The sequence below is a fragment of the Hyla sarda genome, chromosome 4, assembly GCF_029499605.1.
Source record: "Hyla sarda isolate aHylSar1 chromosome 4, aHylSar1.hap1, whole genome shotgun sequence".
In the NCBI taxonomy this organism is placed as follows: Eukaryota; Metazoa; Chordata; class Amphibia; order Anura; family Hylidae; genus Hyla; species Hyla sarda.
In genome coordinates this window covers 250,444,492-250,470,303 of record NC_079192.1, presented here as the reverse complement: position 1 = coordinate 250,470,303, position 25,812 = coordinate 250,444,492, and the positions used below count along the sequence as shown (strand labels likewise).

Genomic DNA, 25,812 nt, shown 5'->3' with positions numbered 1-25,812 from the left:
AGCAGAAACATTTTCTCATTATACTTTTAACCCAGTTGGGCAGATTTCTCTGACTACTCCGCAGGAAAATGTTTCCATCTCTAGGCATTACATTTTTCTCCTCTCGCTCCTTATGAACCTAACTGGTAAAAAAACGGCAACAATTACTTCTAGTGTTCACCTTGGAGGCAGTATGTCCCACAGGAGGTAATCTTTACAAGGGTTTCTGCAAAGCCAAGTCACGCTAAAAGGCATTTTCAAATTATGTATCCAAGCACAGGAATTATTCTCTATAACTTGTAGAACTTCCTTACACTGATATCCTAGGAAACTATGGAAAGGTTTTAGACACTGTGAAACGGTGCTTTCTGGGAAAAAAAATGATACAAGTGTAAATGGTTGTTTTGCGTCCTCAAAAAAAAAAAAGAAAAGAAAAATACTGTTAATAGTCTAAAGTTTGTCGAGGCCACTAAAACTAGTGACCGGCAGGCAGATGTGTATTATGTATGCAAACCTGCCTGTCAATCACCACTGAGAGGAGAACAGAGGTGAGGGGAGCATTCACCTCATAAATACACTGGAATCACTTATTATTCCTTAAGCTTGTGTTAGCCGAATGACACCATGGGAGAGATTTATTACAGCAAATGAGTCCAAATTCTAGCACAATTTGCAACATAAAACTAGTTTACATGACATGCATCACATTTATTTTGTAGACACTTTTATGTGATTAAATTTCAACCACCCCTCAAGGATAGCACCCTACTGGGTGCACAGTGAAAAAATGGTTTGAAGACAGTTTGTTTGAACAATGCAAAAATATTTATTAAAATACAATTATAAAATGATTCAATTAAAAAACATTTGAACAGAGCAATATTGAATATAGTTGATTACCATAGGGCCCTAATGGTATATATTCATAGTAATATATGAGGCACTGCAGTTGTAAATAATGGCCGACTATCCAGATTGTACTGTTAAACCAGCAATTTGTATTTCTGGTTGTAAAGTCCTTTGTGTGGATTGGACTAAAAATGCCTGTGGTCTCTATGGAGATGAATAATGCTCACCGTGTCCGCTGGTCCCGTACTGCAACGGGCCAAAAATGATGGGAGTATGATCGCATACGGGACCAGTGTATACGAGGCCGGAAGAAGAGCGACCTGCGTGAAACTTTGCCGGCATTGGCCTCCACTCTGAGCGTCCTGCTATTAGCCTGAAGCCGGATCTACCTGAGATGCCAGAAGAGTCGGTCTGCTGTTGCTTCGCGGTGAGTGTGGATACCTGTTTATCTTTACATGAGTACTGTTAAAATAAAAACAGTCCACATGATTTCCCTGTAAAGCATCGATAAGTTTTACACCTTTGTTATTGGTTTTATTCAAACTTTTGTTTTATAATAAACAAGGGGTTATATCACATGGTTTTACAATAATTTCTTGGCATGGGATTTTTGTGTCTGAATTTAAACCTATCTCTGTGTGCTGGGGACCCACATTGCACCAGAAACCAGGGAGGGAGAAAGTGTTAACTGGTAAATAGCTTCTATAAAAGCCTGGCCTCCATGGTCATGTGACACATATGACCGAGAACGTTGTGTTAGCAGGAGCATTGGGACTAGACCCATTTCCAAAGTGCTCTGCTGCCATTGTAAAAGGAATAAAAATAAAGCTACCATTCATGATTTATACTGGCCTGGACATCATTCTCTATGGCACAGCTATGCTAAGGCTGGGATTTTGCGCTGTCCATGCCAAGAAAGAAATTAGGAGCTTGTGATAAACTGGACAAATCTGTGCCATTGTACATATCTACTTGCAACACAATGCACCAAAATCGTGCCCATATTTAGAGTATGTTTATATGTAACATCTACACTCCAGATTTCACTCATGGAAATCTGTAAGTAAAATCTGAAAATGTAAATAGTTTAAGTAAATTTCAATATTAATTAAATTCTTCGTTCAATCGTTGGACACAGCAGAAAATCTGCAGCATAAGGCCATGTTCACACAACGGAACTTCCGAGTGGAATCTGCCAGAAAAATTCAGCTCGGAAATTCTCTTGCCATTGTTTTTAATGGGATTCTGCTGCCATTTCTTTTGACAGAACCCGCTATGAAATGCATTGTCATGGAGACGGTGTTTTTTTTGACTGGACCTAATGCTAGTATGTTCTGTGGGCGGCCACTATTTGTGGAACCTCCACCCGTGTTTTTCGGGCAGACATTCTGCAAACATAGCCTAAAATCCACAATAAAATCCTTGGGATCAAACTCACGGTATTATGTGCAGATGTTATGCAGAGAAACTCACTGATTTTATCTGTAGATTTCCTGCATGAAATCTACAACAAACATTTCCTTACACTAAGTATAAAGGCACATTCACTCATTCTGTGTGGAATTGATGCTGTTAGTTAGTTAGTTACATTGATTTGCAGCATAACATCTGTAGCCTTAAAGGGGAAGCCTTTAGCCTTAAAGGGGTGAACTAAGCCTTTATCCCAACCTTTCCATCTCATCAACCTATTTGATTGTATAAATATCATTCATTAGCTATTTAGAGCACTTCCCTCTCTTTAGTTGTCATTTATATGCATGGAGAGAGGGAATTACATCATCCAGCCATTCACTCGGTCTCTGTCCAAATCCTTCTCTGAAAGCAGCTCCCATCCTGCTGAGAGACACAGACCATGTGGTTTCTGCCCTGCACTGATGCACTTTAGTGCTGAGAACTGGGAGGTTTGGGAAGCCTCTGCCAATCAGATACTGAACCCCTTTTTGTTGCTCAGTGCAGGAGGGTGGGGGCTGGTAGAGCAGAGCCACAATGATTGCTGGGAGACATAGGGAAGGGGAGAGATTTTTGTGGAGTATTCATAGGTTACACTACTATATAAGTAAACCCCATTTCTACGCAGTAACATTGTCCAGTAACATTGTACCAGTAGGGTCAGCATTGCTCCTGACCATGATGTTTACGTTTACGTTTGTGTAACTGTATTGCCTCTTACACATTTTTTAAAAATCTGGTAAAGTTAGTATCTGTTATTGTCTGTTAACTCTAGATCAAACTAGTAACAGTATTTCCTTTTTGTTTGTTTCATGTGGTTTGTCTACAGGATTTATATTCATTTTATGACATAGTTGGCCATGCTTGGGCAGTATTTAAGACCTTTTTAAGTCTTATTCTGTTTTTTTTTTTTTTTGTACCATTTTAAAGTGCATATAAGTTAATAGAAAATGTTCTTGTCTTTGTTGAGGGGCTGTTTTTTTAGGCTGGATTTCCATTTGACAGTTTTTTGGAAAACTACTGCAGCTTTTGAGCCAATGCCAGAGGTGTATTCAAAGGGAATGAGAAATATAAACAATTGGCATTTTTTTTTGCTAGATTCTGCTTTAGAATTCTGCCGTGATTCTGCAATCCCATTGCCTTTAGCAATACCTAACTGTAATAAAAAGCTAGCTTACCTAGGGGTACTCAGTAGCTATCTAATACAAAAAAAAAAAATTGGTTAAAAATTGGTCAGCATCTCCATCACAAACACTGTAGAAGTGCTATACAGTGACCCCCCGACCTACGATGGCCCCGACATACGATCATTTCAACATACGATGGCCTCTCAGAGGCCATCGCATGTTGAAGGCAGCATCAACATACGATGCTTTTGTATGTCGGGGCCATCGCATAAACGGATATCCGGCAGTGCAGACTGCTTCAGCTGCCACCGGAGAGCCGTTTACAGTGCCCCATGTGGTCCGCTGACGATCACTTACCTGTCCTCGGGGCTCCGGAGCGTCCTCTTCAGGATCCCCTGCATCGTCGGCGCTCTTCATTGTCGTCATCACGTCGCTGCGCGCGCTGTCCCATCATCCAATAGGAGCGGCGTGCATAGCGACATGATGGCGGAGATGGAGAGCGAGGATGCCGGGGAAGCAGAGGCCTTGCCGGAGCATCGGGAACACCCCGGGGACACGGCAACAGCGATGGAAGGCGACATCCAGGGCAGCGGTGACGAGCGGTGACGGTCCGGAGCGGCGGGGACACGTGAGTACAACCTCCAATACCAGTGGTCTTCAACCTGCGGACCTCCAGATCCTGCAAAACTACAACTCCCAGCATGCCTGGAAAGCTGTTGGCTGTCCGGGCATGCTGGGTGTTGTAGTTTTGCAACATCTTGAGGTCCACAGGTTGTAGACCACTGTCCTATACTTTACATTGCACGGATCCCTCAACATACGATGGTTTCAACAAACGATGGTCCATTTGGAACGGATTACCATCGTATGTTGAGGGACCACTGTACACAGGTGCACGCTACTATGTATTCAGTAGTGATCTGGTTGCCATGGAAACCCAGAAATACCCCACAATAATTTTGGTGGGAAGGAGAGATTTCATAGTCCTTATTGACTGCTCAATCAAAAAGTTTAAATGGCCAAAATAGGAGTTATCTCTGATCTCAGTTATCTGGCCTTTAGCATGCCATAGATTTACGGCACCAACTATACAGTACCAACACCATACATGTACAATAGATGTCGCCTAGTGCTTAAAAAATATGGCTTTCAAACAACATATTATTCAAACTGAAGAAACTTTTTTTATGCAAATGTATAACAAGTGGGCGGTGCCCTGTCTACATGTGACCACAAGTGGGCAGGGCCTTGCTCACCCAGAGCAGAACAATATATCACAAATTTCAGGCATCGGTATTGGTTTAGTTTTTTTCCTACAGTGGATTCATGAATAGGGCTTGTAACTTGCAAATAAATTTGTTGCATGTTACATCGATGACGAGGCTAACCGACCGATTATATGGTGTAACAGTTTTCATACTTCTCCTCTTGTCTAAAGAACAGTATCAGAGTAAACCTTATACAATACCTGTGTTAGATTGTCACCTTACAACCAAGGATATATCCTAACACTAGAATTGTATGCTCAGGGGAGACCAGTAATTACAATTTTAATAACTTTTTCTTTTTTTCTTAATTAACTTCTGATTAATTGCATGCCAAAGAGTGACCCTGCGCGTTGACTTTGTGGCCGACATTGGGTCTATTATTCAGTTGCAGGTTATATTAAAGTAACAGGAAATCGTGAAGGCATAGTAGTAAGCAGGGAAACTAATATTTCGTTTTTTAGATAAAATGCCATACTTTATATTTAATAGTCAGAGTTAAAGTTACACTCAAGTTCAATTTAAATGTTCGATTTTTAGAGGCTCTTCATGTATACTGTAATGGATTTTGAGGTAAGTAGTCGTGATGACAACTTATACACATTTGTTATGTGGACAGATGGAAAAGCTTCCTTATGACAGATCAATACATGATTTGCACATAGTCACCTAATGGCAAAATCATCAATAAGATACATTGCTTCAGCCTAGCAGTTTAAATCAATGACGCTGAGTGGAAAGAAAAAGCAGGATTACATATGGGGATGTTGATGAAGCATTGTACCTTACGCTGTTAAAATGCACATGATTCTAATTATAAAGGGCTAAATATTGTAGCAAGTCAATCCAAATAACAGGACTCTCTAAGGCCCAAAGAGTGGACATTCGGTTTTGATAGCACAATTTTCAATCTCTGATCTTCTAATGAAAGCTTTTCGCCAGCAGTGCTAGCAGTGACCCAAGGGTAAGAATAATTGCATTTTATGCAAAAAAAAAACAAGATCTCAGGGTATGTTTACACAGGCGGGTTACCCACAAGTTTCCAGCTGTGGGCATGAATTTTCCCATTGAGGTCAATATAATCTGATTTAGATTTTCAGATACAGATATTTGGTTGCAGAAAATCTGCATCAAGGAACTCTGGGTTTCCAATTGGCAGGTTTTTTGAATACTGCCACTGCAGTTTTTGAGCCAAAGTCAGAAGTGGGTCCAGTAAAAAGGAGAAGAATAAGTCCTTCCTTTATGTTTTCCATTCCTTTTGACTACACTTCTGGCTTTGGCTCAAAAACTGCAGTGGCAGTTTAAAAAATAAATAAATACGTAAATAAACCTGAAAATAACCTGTGTGAAAACCTATCCTTATAGGATTTTATACACAGCTTTTTGTAAAAATTAAATTAATTAGTTTTTATTTAGTTTTTGGTTCCAAAGTCAAAAGTAGATTCCAAAATAATTGGAAAAGTGTGTACTCCTTTGGCTAGAATTTCTGCATGGAATTCTGAATGAAAATTCTGCATGAAAATTCTTGTAGGTGTGGTGTCCCTGTCTAAAGTTCCCTCAGCTAGAGTCCGTCCATTTCCACAGGGCTCTCCTGCAGGGCTTGCCCCTTGGTCGCCTTATATAAATATCTTTGTATAGCGTATAAATGTATAGGACCTACCCGGGTCACGTGATCTATTATAATGGTTGTATAGATATTTAGGACCTTCCGGGGTCATGTGATGATGTCATGTGATGTACCCAGAGTTCTCTGGGTTCAGGACTTACAGGCTTTGCAACCAATGGGATTAGTCCAGCCCCCCTAGTATATAAGGGGCTGTAGCCACTAAATTATCTCTCCTATCTCCCGGATCCAAAGCAAGCACAATCAGCACATCTCAATTCATCTCAACTAGGCCAAAACCTAAAGAACCAGCAGCCACTAAAACCGTGAGTTATAAAGCTCAACCTACAAATCCTGTGTGACTACTATTCCACTCAAATCTTATAATTAGTAGCACAGTGGCCTGCATAAAGCTCATTACTACCAGTCTCAGCAAAGCCAGTGAGGAACCAGCATCCCGGTTACCTCGAGAGACACTGTATACTTGTAAAGACTGTTGCATAAAAGTTCAAGTAAAAGTTTCCAGTTATCTCATAAAAGCTGCTGTGGACATTCCGTTTATTATCCCTGCCGTTTGTGGGCCGGTTGGTGGCAGGACCTCCAATACTAAGCAAACTTCACCCTGGCGTCATGACAGTTAAGGGTTAATACCACCAGACCCTGTAATATCATTGCAACACCCCAGTCACCACATAGGCATTGTGACACTGTGATCTTTTCCACGTGACCTGTGATCTTTTCCACGTGACCTGTGTTGCCATATAGCCCTAAAGTCCTAGCCTTATTTAAATTTTGGGCAGAAAGCTATGTTCACACAACGTAAAATGTGGCCAAGTATTTTAGTTTTGCATGCATTTTCGGGTACAATCTGCAAAAATACAGCTGCAACTTTTGGCGGTTGCATTCTTATCGATTCCGTCGGAAAATGTGCACTTAGGTCTATTCACACATACAGGATCCTGCGCAGGATTTGTAACTGCAGATTAGAAGCTGTGCTCAGTCATTCAGGTTACATCGAAATCTGCTGCAAAAAATCCTGCGTATTAAATCCTGCGCATAAAATCTGTGCAGGATACTGTACATGTGAACACACCTTTACAATAAAATATGCAGATGAATTTTACACTGTTTAAAAATACATTCACAAGGGTGCTGCATTTATAAATAGTATTGGTTGGCAATTTGACGTCGGTACTGCATCTTTAATTTCTGATTATTTTTGTTTGTTTATTTAGGATTTTTACAGTACTGCTTTTTTATGCAACTGTTTAGCAAAAGCACATTTCACCTATGACACGTATGATCTTACTGGAACACTGCTTGTATGGAGTCGATTTAAAGAGGTACTCCGGTGGAAAACTTTTTTTTAATGAACTGGTGCCAGAAAGGTAAACAGATTTGTAAATTACTTCTATTAAAAGATCTTAATTCTTTAAGTACTTTTTAGCATCTTTATGCTACAGAGGAAATTCTTTACTTTTTGAATTTCTTTTTTGTGTTGTCCACAGTGCTCTCTGCTGACACTTCTGTCCGTGTCAGGAACTGTCCAGAGTAGCATAGGTTTGCTATGGGAATTTTCTCCTGCTCTGGACAGTTCCTGATGCGGGCATCAGGTGTCAGCAGAGAGCACTGTGGTCAAGATAAAAAAGAAATAAAGATTTTCCTCTGTAGCAAAAAGCTGCTAAAAAGTACTGAAAGGATTAAGATTTTTTTATTAGAAGTAATTTACAAATTTGTTTAACTTTCTGGCACCAGTTCATAAAAAGAAAGTTTTCCATCGGAGTACCCCTTTAACATATTAAGAAAAACACATCAATTCACCAGCCACATCTTCAAGGGGTACTCCGGCACCTGTGACATCACGCTCCGCCCCCCTGAATGCAAGCCTATGTGAGGGGGCGTGGCAGCTGTCACGCCCCCTCACATAGGCCTGCATTCAGGGGGCAGAGCGTGTCATCACACGGGGGCGGGGCCGTGACGTCACAATGCTCCGGCCCCCGTGATCGCCAGTAATCAGACCCAGAGCAAACGTGCTCCGGGGACTGATTCTAACTGGGTGCTGAGTGCAAGATCACGGGGGTCCCCAGCGGCGGGACCCTGCGATCAGGCATCTTATCCCCTATCCTTTGGATAGGGGATAAGATGTCTTAGCGCCAGGAATACCCCTTTAATATGGTGTCTTCAGAATGCAGCATTGCCGAAACAAATGGAAACCTTAAGGAAAATGATTTGAGAACCTGTAAAAAGCCTTAATGTACGGTGCTACAACAACTATATCCTATCATTGTCATACATAATGATATGATATAACCAAGGATATTAGAATGCTTGTATCCATTAATCAAGTAGTAAGAGATTTCTTCTGCAGAAGCAGAGGCAATGCCTTCCTGCTCATTTGCATCACATTATTGATAGCTTCATAAAGCAAGGCCCATATCTAGAGAGTTTCCAGATGGCTTATCTGTCACTGTAGATATGATCCAAACTCCATGTACAGAAGTCAGCGTACCACTCACATACTCTGCCAGGAACATGTAAACATTTCATTACATTGTGATCCTTCGAGCAATATTTTATGGCATAGCAGGATATCATGTAAGCATTAACAGAAGAGCGCTGTGAAAATTTACTAGCATTAATGCACACCTTGTTTTACACCACGACAGAAACTAATAAAAAATATATGTAAACAAATATGTAAATTCTCTTTTGATCTGCATTGCAGATACACATCAACGTACCAGTAAAAAGCATTTCCCTTTCAGCCTGTTTCTTCTCTTGAGTTGTTATAAATTTAGTTCAGTTGTTACTTAGTTAAATCTTTTTCTAGGAAAATCGAGAGCTAGAGGGTACACCATTGGCTGATAGGCTACAGTTCAATGTGGAGTCAATTAAAGGATTTAAAGCCCTTTTACAGTATCTGCTGACAGAACCATATAAAGGGCGAGGAGGATAATGATACATGGTCATATTAAAACATCTTTTAATATCTTTGCCACTTCAACATCAAGCACCTATGAGGCATGGCTCTTCATGTTAAGTGTTCAAAACTTTCTCCTTTAATGCCTACTCAGCTCTACGCGATGGCGCTAGCATGCATTAGAAGACCACTAGAGTCATTGCAAAGAGTCGAGAGTAAGGAAAGTGCTCACAACATCAATGAAAAGTGCTCAATACATCAAGCTCTGGGCATGTAATGTGAAGAGCCCACCAGGACACTTGACATAGTGATGCCTGGGGAAATTTAAAGACATTTCCCAGTAATGGAGGTTGCATGATCTCAACTCAAAGCATGATAGGACACAAGGACCCTCTTCTTACTGACCTATATATAGAGGGCTCAAATATGTTAAGTTCCTATGCAAATCTAACTGTCCCATAGTTACAGACTACACATGCACCCTGTGTATAGTCTTAACCTGTAGTCATGTTACTTCCTGAGCAAGAGTAATGACATCATGATGATCTCACCATGGCATCTTAGTGACTAGAATTGTTTCCTTGCAGTGCTTGAAGGATCCCCCCAATCCCTCACTTTTCTGGATTTTTTAAGTAGGCATGCTCTTACATCCGAGCCATATTTAAACCCTAAACCTCTATAAGGTCTTTGAAGAATACAATAATATCAAAATAAATATTTTTAACCACATTTGTATACACCAGAAAAAACAGCAGTGCCTCTCATCCCAAAACACAGAGGAGGTGTGTACGGGAGCTTATACAGGTTATATTTCCCTTCATACTGGTTGCCTCTCAATCTATAGAATATCACAACTTGCAGATGAATGTAAATGAGAAAAATAGATGGCCCTCACGGTTATGCAGTAAAAAAAAATTCTGACATGTCAGGTACAGATGCAAGTATAGCCAACGGGCCGTTTTGCGCTTGTTGCGCTTCCTCATGACCTCTTTGGTAAAGGCCGACGAATCAAGACGATCGTGAGGTTGCACAGTTCCACCTCACTCCTGCTGCTATAGGGTGATAGGTGCCGTGTCGGACGGCACCTATCACCCTTTTTTCCCGGGTCACCTGGGACCCAATTGACCCGAAATTGCCGCAAATCGCTCCAATATGTTTATTACTATGGTTCTTTATAGATAGAGAAACACAGAGAAACATTTCTATATTCTCCATTGCTATAACTTTCTATTTGAGTATGTCTTTACTTTTACTTCTGATTCTCTTCATAAGATTCCTCTTTTTGTCTCCAAAAGGTCTCTTAACTGTAGCTTCAAGCGTATGGAGAAAAACCAAACAAAGCGAAGCAATGAAAAATGATTGGTACAGGCGCTATATGAACATGAAGGTGACAATATATTCATAAAATAATACACCACAGCTCATTGCAACTGATACCGTGTTCTACTAAAGCATAACATCAGGAATAATTATGTAGGGAGAAAGGGAGAGGCTGAAAGACTTTTAAGTCATTTATTTTTGCAATCCGATAGCATGGAACAATAATTTCCCTAAGTCTTCTGCCATCATAAAATTTAACCATCCATTTGAGGTTTTACAGCCTATACTTCTTCCCCTGCTCGAATAGTTCACAAGGGTTAAAGGCTGCCCTGCCTCCCAAGTAGATTGGTAACATAAAATATGACCTTCTTCAGGTTCACCAAGTAGATGGAACCATAAAAATGCACAATCTGTTTTAGTCTGTTAGTTACATACAGCAATGGTAAGAAGCTCAAAACAGAAGTAAGAATATAAGCAAAAGATGTAAAAAGATGATAAGTATATGATACAATAAATACAATGACATATAACCTATAATAATATAACTTTATTACAGGAAAGCTCATCTTAAAGGGGTATTTCGGTGGAAAATATATATATATATTTTTTTTTTAAATCAACTGGTGTCAGAAAGTTAAACAGATTTGTAAATTTAAAAATCTCAGATTCACACCATCTTCTAAAGAAAGAAAAAAAAGGTTACTGCTCAGTTGGCTATTGCTTAGGGGTTAGTGAAAAAGTGGCTAGGGAAAGGGGCATGACTTCCCAAGGTGCCAGATTTACTTTCATTTATGCAAGAGATCTAGCATCAATTGTAACTAAAAATAAAATCTACGCTAGCTCAAAGCTTTAAAAAAAAAAAAAAAAAAACTCTGTATGGGTTAAAAGATACCCATCTATTGCACTGGGGGAAACCAACTACATTTTTGGGATGCTGTCATCTTTGCTCTAAGGTATTGTATTCTTTCCAAAGGATGTCCAATGGATTCCTGACCATGGAGAATTGTACATTATGTGTTTCAACTGCTCCTAGGAAACATACTGTGAGCTACCGTCTATTATGTCACAGCATATTTCCCTATTTATTCTAGGCTGCGTTTTCTTGTGATCTAACAATAACCTGCCTCTTCAATAAAAATAAAAATGTACTCATTTTATGTGGAGGGTGGTTAGTTTTTACGCAGTGCGCTTCACGGTAAAAGTGACATGCTTTCTTCAAACTGTGGGTCATAATAATTACAATAATACACATATTTACATAGCTTTTGTATCATTTCACTACCTACTAGGGCTGGTTGAAGGTAAACTTTTTGCATCATAATCTGTAGTTTTTATTGGTACCATTTTGGTTTAGATGGGACTTTTGGATATCTTTTTCAAATTTTTTTCTGATATATCATGTGACCACAAATCAGCAATTCTGGTGTTTAGTTTTTTCTTGTTGACACAATTTATAGTACAGGATTAATACCGTAATATTATATTTTAATTGTTCAGAAGATTTTACACGTGGCAATATCAAATATGTTTGCTATGCATGTTTAGTTTTTATTTGAAAAATAGTAAAAGGGGGATTGGAATTTTTATTAAAGTTTTTTTTATCATTAAAAACCTTTAACTTTTTTAAATACTTTTAAAATCCCTTTAGGGGACTTTTATAAGCAATCATTAGATTAGATCATCATCAGTAAGATTGGAGCTCTGCTGGTAGAGTCTGACTGAGGCAGATTCTATTAGCTGATTTCCTGTGGCAGCCATAGAGGCCTAGTGAAGGCCTCCAGCTGCCATGGAAACTGATTGGAACCCTGCAAATATGTTGCGGGTGTGCCAATCAGACACCACACTTGTCATTCAAGCTCTTAAACCCCTTAATGACATAGGATGTAAATGTACATCCTGGTGCCCTGGTACTTAATGCACCAGGATGTACATTTACGTTCTGTACCTGACCGTGAGCACCGGAGTGGTGCTCGTGTCATGCGCTGCAGGTCCCGGCTGCTATCAGCAGCCAGGGACCTGTCAGTAATGGCGCACATCAGGGATCGCGCTGATGTGTGCCATTAACCCCTCAGATGCCGTGAACAATACAGAACACAGCATTTGCGGCAGTGCGGTCACCAAAATGCATGAACGGATCGCCCACGGCGCTGCCGCGTGGATCCGATCATCCATAATGGCAGAAGGAGGTCCCCTCACCTCCCTCTGTCCATCTCCTGGGGTCTTCTTCTCTGGTCTGAGATCGCGCAGACCAGAGCAGAAGATGACCGATAACACTGATCAGTGCTATGCCCTATGCATAGCACTGAACAGTATTAACAATGAAATGATTGCTATAAATAGTCTCCTATGGAGAGTATTAAAGTGTAAAAAAAAAGCGTAAACAAATAATTAATAAACATATTTGGTATTGCCGCGTTTGTAAGAGTCTGTACTATCAAAATATATTCTTTATTATCCTTGTATGGTGAACGGCGTACACGTAAAAAAAAAAAAAAAAAGTCCAAAATTGCTGCATTTTTGTCACATAATATTCAAAAAAATAAATAAATAAATAATTAAAAGTTTCATGTATGCAAATGGGGTATAAAAAAAGTACAGATCATGGTGCCGAAAATGAGCCTTCATACCGCCGCTTATACCGAAAAATAAAAAAGTTATAGGTTGTCAAAATAGAGGGACTTTAAACGCACTAATTTAGTTAAAAAGTATGAGATTTTTTCAAAGCGGTACAGTAATGGAAAAGTATATAATCATGTGCATCATCTTTATCGTATTGACCCAAAGAATAAAGAACACATGTCATTTTTACCATAAATTGTACAGAGTGAAAACAAAACCTTCCAAAATTTGCTAAATTGCCGTTCTCTTCTCAATTTCCCCATACAAATAGCATTTTTTTGGTTGCGCCATACATTTTATGGTAAAGTGAGTGATGGCATTACAATGGACAACTGGTCGCGCAAAAAACAAGCCCTCATACTAGTCTGTGGATGGAAATATAAAAGACTTATGATTTTTAGAAGGGGAGGAGGAAAAAACAAAAATGCAAAAATAAAATTGGCTGCGTCCTTAAGGCCAAAATGGGCTGTGTCCTTAAGGGGTTAATGCTACAATCACTATTGACAGCAGCACTTAAGGTGTTAAATGACAAACAACAGTTCAGATGTCGGTCATTGAATGTGAGTGCTGGCTGCTGATAGCAGCTGCCTCTCACAGTATATTAAACGAGCTCAGCTAATGAGCTTGTTTTATAGATTTACCTCATTATAACAATCTAATTGTACAGCATGGTGCCTTAAGTCTCAAGCACACATGTCACCAAGAGGTTAAATATAGATCACATACATAAAATATTTGTCTCTTGCACCCCATAGAACATTAAAACAAGCACCAAGAGGGAACTCTGAGCATGTTAGACCTAAAGATACATTTTAACGACATAAATTAACCTTTAATGCATCAGTGTAGTTTAAAGGGGTACTCCACCCCTAGATAAGATGTCTGATCACGGGGTCCCGCCGCTGGGAACCCCTGCAATCTCCCAGTCATCTGCTGCACGGAGCGAAGTTCGCTCTGTGGCTGATGACTTACGATATAGGGGCCGGAGGATCATGATGTCACGGCCCTGCCCCCTCATGACATCAATGTCCCCTCAATTCAAGTCCATGGGAGGCGGCGTGGCATATAGGGGATAAGATATCTAAGGGCGGAGTACCCTTTTAAGGCAGCATGAGTTGTAAATGAGGTCCTAAGTAAATGATAAAACAGAACTCCAAAATAGGTGACATGTTTCTATAGAGTGATTCTATTTCTAAATATTTATACCACACAAGAAATCTCTGCTGAGAGTGCAAGTGCCTCAACATTTTAGGTTACGTAATTCCACTCCCGAGTTCCCCTGCGAAAAATACTGTGCACCTTTTTCACTACAGAGGTTCCGCTGCGAAAATTCTGGACCCTAGACTCTGTTGACAGAATAAACATGTTCCATCACTTGGAAATAAAATATATTGATGTCTATGGAGATGTTCATCTCTGAGTGGTCCGGAACCTTCACACGGAATATCCCTGGTGTGAATGAGCCCTAATCCAGCTGAAATCTACAAACAATCATATTTACAGTTTATTAAATCATAGACAAAATACCTACAGTACATTGGCATCATGTCATAAGCTACATCAAATGTTATACGGCTTTATCTTCAGATTTCTGTGATCTGTAAATATGTATTTACGGTACATTGCAACCTCATGTTTTATTTTATATGATAACAGAACCCTTTGATCATTTGATGTTCTTGCTACAGTAGTGGGTGCAATAATAGGCGTAAAGACATCCCCTTTTGATTCTGGAACTGCCATAAAACATTAAATTAGACCATTAAAAAATTGTACTGCAGTCATCCAAACAGGTTAGATATAGTCTATTAGACATGGAATATATCACTGACCACATAAAATAGTCTTTAGTCTTTTAGAATGTTTGAGAATTTACTGTCAAATGTTTAAAAAAAAAAAAAAAAGAAATCTGTATTTGGAATGTATTGTAATGTGTTTAAAACCATCGTGGTGAGTCAGTACCTGTAGTAGATTCTGCAGTACTTCCTATACCAGTCTCCATAGCAACGTAAGGAAAGGAAGTTTTACAATTGTAAAATGCACAAAGGAAACCAACACATTTATTAAAATATTTGAATTATACTTTATAATGTTTCGTTATATCAATTACAAGTTGCTGCACTGTGATCATAGGAAGTAAACACATAATTCAACTACTTTAGATAAATATTCCATTCATTCTCTACAATCCACTTATAATGCTGCTATTGGCAGGAATGAAGTGCAATAATAAAAGTATGGGAAAATGTTCATGCTATTGACAAGCTGACACGTAGACAGGCATGTATTTTAGATTTACATTTGTGAAGCAAATTCCTTTCTTCCTGGCAAATTTAGAATTTTAAGCAGAATAATTTTTCTGACATTTCTATTGTCGAGTTCCTTCGAACTTAAGCCTTGCTTTCAGGGTCTTGTCTCTCATAGGACTGGTATAGGGTATGGCATTATTTAAGGTGACAGTAAATGTGAAATTGTATGTTCTCTTAGCAAAAGAGTTTACACAGAAATAGAAATCTGTTTACAAGTGACACTTTCTGATACAAAGCATGCACTGATTGTAAAAAAAAGTCTAACTCAAATGACTGCTTCAAGAGTCCGAAAAATCAACAGATGAAACAGTTGAATTTGTTCTTTAACTCTCTGGGGGGGGGGGGGGTCCTTCATTTGAGTATTGTTAGTTACAATAGTGAGGAATGTGAACATAGTTCAGAATTCTACCACTAAGCAACCAAGTATTTATTGTTGATTTCAGCTCGTACATTATATAAAAAAATTGTTTTACAAAAATAATGGGGCCATCTAATTAAAAGAATTCAATAATTACAATATTTTACTATTTATTCCCAACAGTGTTCTAAACTGGGGAGCAGTGCATTGTTGAGTAAACCCCAATAAAAACATCTCTCATAATCTCAATTTCATTCCTGAAACTAAGGCCTTACACACGGATCTGTGCTTTGTTTTGTGAATCTGTAGGTACTCAGTGTGTTGCATATGGCGCTGCCCTATTATAGGGGATATTTCTACTAGAAGTACTGTGTTCAATGGAGAAACCATACTGAATCCAATTGAGAAGAAAAAACCTGTACAAAATCAGAGCCCTACAGAGATACAGTAAAGTTCCATACAGTTTTTGGGCACTGTAATATGGCTATATACAAAACTGTCTGGAACCTTAAAGGGGTTGTCCAGTGAATTTTATATTTTCTCTTTGTCCCCAGGCTGCCTAATAAAATAACAAACACTTTAACTAACCTTCCTCTGCTCTCTTGTAACTCCAGAATCAGCATGTACCAAACCCCCCAACCCCACCACCTGGGGGCATGGCTAATGCTCCCTTTAAATATGTGCACTGTCCAGCAGCATTTCCCTCCAGTGCTTTAGAAAAAGCACCATAGTAAAAATTGATTATAGAACTGATCCTAATTGTTTGAATGGGACAGTTTACATTCCTTCCAGCGTCTCAAGCCTGTCCAGCCAGATCCTAAACAACTGATGCCAACTAAGCCGGGCGCTGGACATATGTGAACCCAGCCTAAAAAGAGTTGTTAAATTCACCTGATTTATTAAAGCTTTTCACCATTATTTTGGTGCACAATATTGATAAACAAAAAGCCAAAATAGAAGTTTAGTAAAGAAGCATCTGCCTGTCTAGTCTACTTTTCTAGTTTTTTGACAAGTGGCTGGAGTTTGACTGGAGACTCATGGCCAAGAATATTCTCGCAAAATTGTTAGATCTTGAGCCAAAGACTAGCAGGTAACAGGAATAGTTTTCATTGTATCTCTTAAATAAGCACTCTGGGGATTTTTTGCAGTAAATTGCCAGATCAGCAATCTACTAGCACACTCTGCCTATGGCAGGCTGTAATAGTAGATTTGACAGGGCAGCAACAGAGAAAGGCTTTGGGCCACCATGGCATTAACTTGGTGCAGCTTCTAGGTGTCTAGATACTGTCAATGCTGACAGGGACTTCTAGCTGGCTCAAGATTCTAAACATTACCATGATGTACATATACAGTATGTCAAATGTTAGTAAAAGGGTTGTCTCACCATGTCCAGTACTTGGCTGAGCAGGGCAGTTCTTGTGGAGACGACATATCATATAAACATGAAGGAAGCAGTGATGAGGATGGAATGTAAATGGGTACAATATTGTAGTATACATGCATGTGTTCTTCCTCCCCCCTAGCTTTTAGAAACTTCCATGTTGAACCCTGGCGAATTACAAACTGAGGACCAGCCATCATACTGGCAAGAAGGTTTTCAGGTAATGTAAAGCATGCATTTGTTTGAATGGATGCATTTTCTATAATGCCGAAAACTGTAAGACATGCAGCTCATAGTGGAGACAGAAGATATCGCCTGCTCAGAACAACATTTTGCTAATGGGTGGACAAATTCTGCTGGGTATTAGGATTCGATCAGAGAAACATATGGGAAAATCAAGCCACCCTACTAGACAGCACAGGAAAGAACAACATGGCTGCATGTTATTGTGCGGTACAAGAGTAGTTTCTAAAATGTGAGAGACCTATCAATGAAGCCAAAGCTGGGCAGGAGGAAAGCTGGCACGGTCACCTTCAAACACTTTCCCAATGCCATAGCTTGGTTTAAACCTAGGTTTAAATTTAGTTGTTCATGATACGGAAGCTTGTCAGGATTTAAAGGGGTATTTCAGGCAAAAACTTTTTTATATATATCATCGGGTTTCAGAAAGTTAAACAGATTTGTAAATTACTTCTATCAAAAAATCTTAATCCTTGCAATAGTTATTAGCTTCTGAAGTTTTCTGTCTAACTGCTCTATGATGATGTCACGTCCCGGGAGCTGTGCATGATGGGAAAATTTCCCCATAGGAACTGCACAGCTCCCGGGATGTGAGTCATCATTGAGCAGTTAGACAGAAAACAACAACTTAAAGGGGTATTCCAGGAAAAAACTTTTTTTATATATATCAACTGGCTCCAGAAAGTTAAACAGATTTGTAAATTACTTCTATTAAAAAATCTTAATCCTTTCAGTACTTATGAGCTTCTGAAGTTAAGGTTGTTCTTTTCTGTCTAAGTAATCTCTGATGACACGTGTCTCGGGAACCGCCCAGTTTAGAAGCAAATTCCCATAGCAAACCTCTTCTAAACTGGGCGTTTCCCGAGACACGTGTCATCAGAAATTACTTAGACAGAAAAGAACAACCTTAACTTCAGAAGCTCATAAGTACTGAAAGGATTAAGATTTTTTTAATAGAAGTAATTTACAAATCTGTTTAACTTTCCAGAGCCAGTTGATATATAAAATAAAAGTTTTTTCCTGGATAACCCCTTTAACTTCAGAAGCTAATAACTATTGGAAGGATTAAGATTTTTTAATAGAAGTAATTTACAAATCTGTTTAACTTTCCGGAGCCAGTTGATATATAAAAAAAAGTTTTTGCCTGGAATACCCCTTTAATGATATCCAGGGTTCAGACAGGATAAATCTACTAGCAAACTCCTCTTATATTGTCAGAATTATGGAACAGAAAGTCCTCCGCTTGGATTAATAGATAACTGGTCATCTGAATTTGTGTTTAGTTCGGTTAGTTCATCATTGTATTGTTTCAGTGAGATATATTCCTCATTTGAGTTATCTGATTACATCACTGAAATAATAGCATTCTAAAGTTACCCTCAAGAGAGCAACTTTTGCCACTTACATTAATAGGAAATGCAAACTTACCTAGTACTGGCCAAATTAGATGAACAAAAACAATATTCATTTTCTTAATAAGACAGTTTTTTTTTGCAAATTAAGCTGCAAAATGAACATGTAGCGAGCAGTTTATAGCTGCACCAGAAGAATATCACTGAACCGTAACTGATAAAAATGACTTGTATTTGAGTAATTAAAAAAGGGGCAGTAAAATATTCAATATCTGAAATGTAAGAACTTTATACTTGTGTTTTGTAAGGTAAGTTTAATTAGCCACAAAAGCCAGTAATGTATTGCTCTTTAATTTATTGCTCTATATGGTACTTTTGCTAATCTTTGCCCTATTGCTAAACAAAAATCTGTACACAATTGGTAATGAAAAAAAGTAAATAATTGAATCCAAGCATATAAATATGCCCACTGTAAACATTTTTCAATGGGGGTTGTACAAAACAATGGCAACTAGTGCAGTGAGAATTTTTATTGTAGCAAAAAATAAAATGGGTATAATCCACTGAAAAAGGAGCAAGAACTTCAATCTTAGGAGTTATTTATGTCTTACGTTGTTTTTCCGCCTTCTAGGACCCATACCATTTTTGTTTTTACTATGCAATTGCTTTAGGCACCGTGGTCAGTATAGATCACAGTACCTTAAGGGTTAATGGCGGGCATCGGCATGATCGCTGATGTCCCCTGGTACTGGCCAGGTCCTAGCTGCTGACTGCAGCTTGGGGCATGTGTGGTGCTCTGCTAGCCTCCCTGTGCATGGAGACACCCTCGCTGCCAGGTCAGCACTCCGCCCAGCTAATCAATATTCATAGCCTCCATCTGCCTATAGTGTAGAGCTTAGAATGAGCAGGCAGAGGGAGGCTATGAATATTGATGAGCTGGGCGGAGCAGCAACTCGGAGAAGCCAGCAGAGCACCACCCATGCCCCAAGCTGCTCCTTAGTTTGCCCTAAAAAAAATAATGTCAAAACAGAGACACTGATCCCGAAGGGGAGAGCATCATTTTGATCAGTGTTACACGCACTACAAGCCTGTATAACAGGTTAGCGCGGGTGATACTGATGACAGATTTTCTTTATTGTCTATATGTTTTTGAACCATTGAGTTATTCTTCATGTGCACTGAGGAAAAGAGTGCCATTTGGCTTTTTCTCTGACTGTGAAAGCTGAATATTCTCATACAACAGCAATCTGACTATATACTCTTCCCTTATAATAGAAGTCTCCAGGTAGTCTGGATCATCTCATATAACAGCAGTATGTAGCAGTCTAGCTGTCTAGTCTGATCCTCAACTATGTGGCAAAAAAAACATTTGTATTCCACAACCTTATTGTTCTAATATATGCTATCTATGCAAGTCATTGTACTGTACTGATAATGAAAAATTCAAGAGTATTTTACAGAAATTCATATTCCACAACCTTATTGTTCTAAAACACGCTGTCTACACAAGTCATTGTACTGTACTGATAATGGAAAGTTCACTGATAATGAAAAGAATAACAGAGAGAAAAAAAGTTGTAATATCATAACACAAAATGCAATAATAAAGGTAAACTAAAGGGGTAAAGTTTCTTCTTGAGAAGAGAATGAAACGTGTGTGCTATAGGTCATGCAATGCTCTGATTATTAATCTCCAGTCATGTTTCAAGGATTCTCTCTTCAATAGGTGGCACCATAGAGTAAGCTCTCTTCCTTCTGGAAGAAAACTACTTTGGATATAAATATAAATTACATGCACTGAAAAATACTTTGAAAAGTTATTTGTAAAAAAAAGTGATTAGAATTACACAAAATGTACTGAACACTAAAATTGTGCATGCTAAGCGGCTACATCCCAATCCTCCCACAGTCTGTCTTTAATAATAATCACCTCTACATGACAATAACCACATCCTTCTTTATCTAAGTTAATCATCGAGATAACTGAATGTGTAGAAGGAAAGCAGCTCCTGTAGAGCCTGCAAATAACCATATAGATGTTTAACCAACTGTGAGCAGAAACCACAAACATCAGAGCCATTATTAAACAATCCAGTGACCCTGTTTGTTGTAAAAGGCTGGATATGTGACAGTGGAGCCTAAAACTTTCATTTGTGACCCTATTTGTGGTCCTAACTTATAAACTGTGCCCCTTCAATTTAGATGTTGTCAAAATCAATTGTTATTACAAAAAATATAATATATTTGAGCTAAGATTATACGTTATGGCCTTAACATGATACATGTTTTAAAGGGGTTTTGCCACCATTTAAAAGATGTTCCCTATCCACAAGATAGGGTATAAGTGCATGATCATAGAACCCTAAGCATTGCTATCTTCTACAGTTTCATAGACAATTAATGAAGGGACAGTGAGCATACTTGACTGCTAGTTAGTTTAGATGGGAGGTTTGAGATTGTTTTTGAGAGAGCAGGATGGCCTAGCATTCCGATTCTACCACCACACTCCACCTTCATAGACTTATTCCCTATCCTGCGCATAGTAAGGGTTAAAGGGCTATTCCTCCCCTCCTGCGTATAGTAAGGGTTATTCCGAGGTCCTGCCGCTAGGGACCCCCTCGATCGCCCTGCTGCACCCAGTGTTAGTTTAGAGCTTGGGTGCAGCGCCGATGGCCTGTGACATCACGCCACGCCCTGCTCATGACATCACGGCCATGCGCCCTCAGTGCAAGTCTATAGACTTGCATCGAGGGGGCATGGCCTAGACGTCACAAGTGGGGCATTGCTAGTCATCCGGCAAGGAGCGATGTTTGCTCTGTGCACTGGATGTCTGGGGTGCCGCAGTCGAGATTGTGGGGGGTCCCCAATGGCAGAACCCAGGGGATAAGATGTCTAGTGGCGGAGTACCCCTTTAAGGAAAAATAATTATAGGAGTGAAACTTTTAATGGCTAACAAAAAAAAATTATATTGAATGCATTTAACCCCTTCCCGACCTATGACATACCTGTACGTCATGGTTGGCAAGGTGTTCCCGACCCATGACATACAGGTACGTCATGAACATTACTGCCGCTACTCGCGGCACCCCGCAGCGCCCGGAAAGATGGTGGCTATCACTGATAGCCAGCCATCTTACCATGCGACCACGGGGGGTTTCATCCCCACCCCCCCCAGCGATCGCTGCTATCAGCTGGTCAAATCTGACTAGCTGATAGCAGCGTTTCGCTATGAGAATACTTAGCAGCACGGTGTGTGAGTCCCGATCACGGGGATCGGGACACATACCGCTCTGCTAAGTGTCCCTTACAAGTCCCCTGGCGTCACTTACCCGTCCGAGCGGTGTCCCGAGCGGTCCCGGCGGCGAGCGGTGTCCTCCATGCGGTCCCGGCGGCGCTGCGTCCCGGAGGTGAGTTTGCAGCAGCAGTGCGGCATCTTCATTGGCAGCAGTGAGATCGCCGTAAAGCGATCTCACTGCTGCCTCTGAGAGTTTCAAAACTGCAACTCCCAGCATGCCCAGACAGCCTTTGGCTTTCTGGGCATGCTGGGAGTTGTAGTTTTGCAACATCTGGAGGCCCACAGTTTGGAGACCACTGTATAATGGTCTCCAATCTGTGCTCTTCCAGATGTTGCAAAACTACAAATCTCAGCATGCTCAGTCTGTCCAGGCATGCTGGGAGTTGTAGTTCTCTAACATCTGGAAGAGCACAGATTGGAGACCATTATACAGTGGTCTCCAAACTGTGGACCTCCAGATGTTGCATAACTACAACTCCCAGCATGCCCAGACTGCCCAAGCATGCTGGAAATTGTAGTTCGGCAACATCTGATCCTTCAGATATTGCCGAACTACAACTTCCAGCATGCCTGGGCAGTCTGGGCATGCTGGGAGTTGTAGTTTTGCAACAACTGGAGGCACACTAGTTGGGAAACATTGTCCGTTTCCTACCTCAGTGCCTCCAGCTGTTGCAATTGTTGCAAAACTATAACTCCCAGCATGCACTGACAGACCATGCATGCTGGGAGTTGTAGTTTTGCAACAGCTGGAGGCACACTGGTTTGGAAACCCTAAGTTTGGTTGCAAAACACTTGAAAGTTTATTACTTAACTTAGTGTTTCCAAACCAGTGTTCCTCCAGCTGTTGCAAAACTACAACTCCCAGCATGCACGGACAGCCAAAGGGCATGCTCGGAGTTTGCAACAGCTGGATGTTTGCCCCCTCCCCCCAATGTGAATGTACAGGGTACACTCACATGGGCGGAGGTTTACAGTGAGTGCTGCAAGTTTGAGATGGCGCAAATTTTGCGCTGCAGCTCAAAATTCCAGCCGCAAACTTGCTGTGAACCTCTGCCCATGTGACTGTACACTAAAAACACTACACTACACTGACACTAACCTAAAATAAAAAGTAAAAAACACTACATATACACATACCCCTACACAGCCCCCCTCCCCCCAAAAAATGAAAAACGTCTGGTACGCTACTGTTTCCAAAACGGAGCCTCCAGCTGTTACAAAATAATAACTCCCAGTATTGCCGGACAGCCATTGACTGTCCAGGCATGCTGGGAGTTTTGCAACAGCTGGAGGCACCCTGTTTGGGAATCATTGGCATAGAATACCCCTATGTCCACCCCTATGCAAATCCCTAATTCAGGCCTCAAATGCGCATGGCGCTCTCTCACTTTGGAGCCCTGTCGTATTTCAGGGCAACAGTTTTGGGACACATATGGGGTATCGCCGTACTCGGGAGAAATTGCCTTACAAATTTTGTGTGGCTTTTTCTTCTTTAACCCCTTATGAAAAGGTGAAGTTGGGGTCTACACCAGCATGTTAGTGTAAAAAAATAAATTTTTTACACTGACATGCTGGTGTTGCCCTATACTTTTCATTTTCACAAGAGGTAAAAGGGAAAAAAGACCCCCAAAATTTGTAACGCAATTTCTCCTGACTAAGGAGATACCCCATATGTGGGCGCAAAGTGCTCTGGGGGCGCACAACAAGGCCCAGAAGGGAGAGTGCGCCATGTACATTTGAGGCGATTTGCACAGGGGTGGCTGATTGTTACAGCAGTTCTGACAAACGCAAAACAATAAATATCCATATGTGACCCCATTTTGGAAACTACACCCCTCACGGAATTTAATAAGGGGTGCAGTGAGCATTTACACCCCACTGGTGTATGACAGATTTTTGGAACAGTGGTCTGTGAAAATGAAAAATAAAATTTTTGATTTGCACAGTCCACTGTTTCAAATATCTGTCAAACGCCAGTGGGGTGTAAATGCTCACTGCACCCCTTATTAAATTCCATGAGCGGTATAGTTTCCAAAATGGGGTCACATGTGGGGGGGGGTCCACTGTTCTGGCACCATGGAGGCTTCCTAAATGGGACATGCCCCCCAAAAACCCTTTCAGAAAAACTCACTCTCCAAAATCCCCTTGTTGCTCCTTCCATTCTGAGCCCTCTAGTGCACCCGCCGAACACTTTACATACACATATGAATTATTTCCTTACTCGAGAGAAATTGGGTTACAAATTTTAGGGTGATTTCTCTCCTTTTACCCCTTGTAAAAATTCAAAAATTGGGTCTACAAGAAAATGCGAGTGTAAAAAATGAAGATTTAGAATTTTCTCCTTCACTTTGCTGCTATTCCTGTGAAACACCTAAAGGGTTAAAACACTTACTGAATGTCATTTTGAATACTTGGGGGGGTGCAGTTTTTATAATGGGGTCATTTATGGGGTATTTCTAATATGAAGACCCTCAAAATCCACTTCCAACCTGAACTGGGCCCTGAAAAATTACGATTTTGAAAATCTTGAGAAAAATTGGAAAATTGCTGCGGAAATTTGAAGCCCTCTGGTGCCCTCCAAAAGTAAAAACTTGTCAATTTTTTTTATGCAAACAAAAAGTAGACATATTGTATATGTGAATCAATATGTAATTTATTTGGAATATCCATTTTCCTTTCAAGCAGAGACTTTCAAAGTTAGAAAAATGCTAAATTTTCAAAATTTTCATGAAATTTTTAGATTTTTTACCAAGAAAGGATACAAATATCAGTGAAATTTTACCAATAACATAAAGTAGAATATGTCACGAAAAAACAATCTCAGAATCAGAATGATAAGTAAAAGCATTCCAAAGTTATTAATGTTTAAAGTGACAGTGGTCAGATTTTCAAAAAATGCCCAGGTCATGAAGGTGAAAATGGGCTGGGTCATGAAGGGGTTAATGCTCTGGCAGGTTTACAAATGAATGACTGTGAGACCAGCACAGCATTTAAGAGATGTTAAGACATTGTACATTGGGTGATACATCATTATGATACAGCAATTGTTTTTTGTTACAGATAGAAGACCAATAGAGGTGATAACCTAGGAAGTCAGAGATCTGGAGTCAGTCTGGTCCAGGGATGTGAAGTGTGTCCATGTAATGGGTCATAAATCAAGGCGTGGAGTCTTTGTGTCAATGAATTTTAATAGTTAGAATTAATAGATTATTCACTCCCTGTCATTACTGAACACCCTTTTATTATTAAGACCTTTGAATCTATCACACTGTGCCGTGTCCAGTGTTTACTACCGGGTTTGTTTTGTTTTCCTTATTGTGTTTCTTTGTGGATTTATCATGGATTGTAGTTTCTGCTTAGTTTGGGGAAGGCACATGAGAATGTATCAGTGATTTTGTAAGATCTGGGTACAGATGCTGCATTTTATACTGCCATTCTTTGAGAATAAGAACCATCTAAGATTAAAAAAAAAATCTCTATGTGAAATGCAAGGGCCTGGGACAAGTCCTAGGAATTATTGCTTGATTTTAAGTGTAACTGTGATTTCCTGTAGATTCTTAGGATAAGCTGTCCCGTGTGTGGGCTTAAAAAGTATCACTATTTCTTATCATTATATGACTAGTACAATGGTTCCCAAACTGTGAACAGCGGCGCCCTGGGGAGCCATAGAGCTGTCACAGCAGTACCCAAGGGCTCCTTAGGTATGGTGCTTCCTGCCTGAAGTAAAAGCAAGTGGGTGGGTGGGT

The 25,812-nt window shown here is 40.0% G+C and overlaps 1 long non-coding RNA gene across 2 annotated transcripts; it reads left to right on the top strand.

Annotated features, from left to right (window-relative positions):
- On the top strand, positions 1–25,426 carry LOC130369126 (uncharacterized). Of its 2 annotated transcripts, XR_008892671.1 has the most exons (4): positions 1–186; positions 10,488–10,579; positions 17,322–17,399; positions 25,127–25,426. It is a non-coding gene; the product is annotated as an uncharacterized LOC130369126 (long non-coding RNA). The 2 variants fall into 2 exon arrangements; XR_008892672.1 differs by lacking the exon at positions 17,322–17,399.
- The last annotated feature ends 386 nt before the right edge of the window (positions 25,427–25,812 follow it).